Source organism: Numida meleagris, chromosome 23 (genome assembly GCF_002078875.1).
Source record: "Numida meleagris isolate 19003 breed g44 Domestic line chromosome 23, NumMel1.0, whole genome shotgun sequence".
NCBI lineage: Eukaryota > Metazoa > Chordata > Aves > Galliformes > Numididae > Numida > Numida meleagris.
In genome coordinates, this window is record NC_034431.1 from 3,515,355 (window position 1) to 3,516,637 (window position 1,283).

Consider the following 1,283-nt stretch of genomic DNA (forward strand, 5'->3'; position numbering starts at 1 on the left):
GGGGAACGCAGAGAAGACAATGGATGTAAATTGTCCTCTGTGATGGCAACATCTTGCACGCAGCTATGATGCTGGGGATGGAATGTGTAAGGGGAGGGAGAGGATGGCTGGCGGATGCAGCCTCTCATCCTCTGCTTTTCCCAAAGAGCAGACCCTTCAGTACATAGAATCTGATTCTTCCCCTATCTAGGCTGATGTCAGTCGGGGTTGTGTCGCTATAAATGAGAAAATTTGTATGCATGGATTCCTGGGCTGCCTTTACTGCATAATTCCCCCCTCCTCTGTCACTCAGGGACTTCTGCATTGCGCCCAATAATTGAATTATGCATTGTATATGTATTTCCATATGTTTATTTTCGTTGTTTCAAACTCTGTATGCATGCAGAATCTCATTCCAGGGCTGCTGCTCGTAAAATGTAGCTCGCTTTGAGTAATAATTTAATTCCTGTGTTCAGGGAGTTACCCCAGTGAGTCAAAGATTTCTAGATAGCCCCACCCTCCCCAACTTCCCGAACACTTACACTGCAGTCGCTTTCTCTTTGCCAGACCCACACAAGACGCCAAGCTAGCCAAAATCCCAAGAGGCAGCTTGTCCTGCCTCCCCCGTATTAGCCCCAGGGAAATAGGAAATAAAGCCCCGAGAGCCCCGAAGCCGAAGCCTGTGAAATACCTGGCGTAGAACAGAGGGATATTTAATAGCCTGTCCTCCTAACCTGGCGTCTCGCGCAGGGGCTCGCTGTCTGCAGAGCACAAAGGAACTTGATTTAAGTGGGAACGAAGGAGGTGATGCTGAAAAATCCCAAACGTGCATCCTCGGCATCCTTGGCCGCACAGATGCCCTTAACGCTGCAGCGCTGAGCACCTGCGCGGCGCACAGCCTAACAAAGGAGCCGCCTTATTTATTTATTTCTGCGTCGGCGTTAGGTGCTTCCTCCCTTGAGCTTCCCGCAGAGGCAGCCTGGATCGGGTCCGGTTCTGGGCGTTATCGGTGCCCCCCGCCCCGTGGCTCGGGGAGGGGGGGGGTTTCAGGTGGTGCGCTGTGGCCGGGGCTGTGCCCATCTTCAGGGGCGTACCTGCGTTCTGCATCCCTGCAGGCATCAGCCCTGCAGAGCACAATGCAGATTTAGTCGTCATCTTTGTCTCCCCCCCCACCCCCCGCTCCGCTCCCCGCTGATGTTAACTGTCTGTATTATTATTTATTGTTATCAAGGGATTTGGTTTGATCAATGAAGTGTATATATGTCTGACGGACATTCGGGGAGGAAATGCTTGGAGAATGAGTA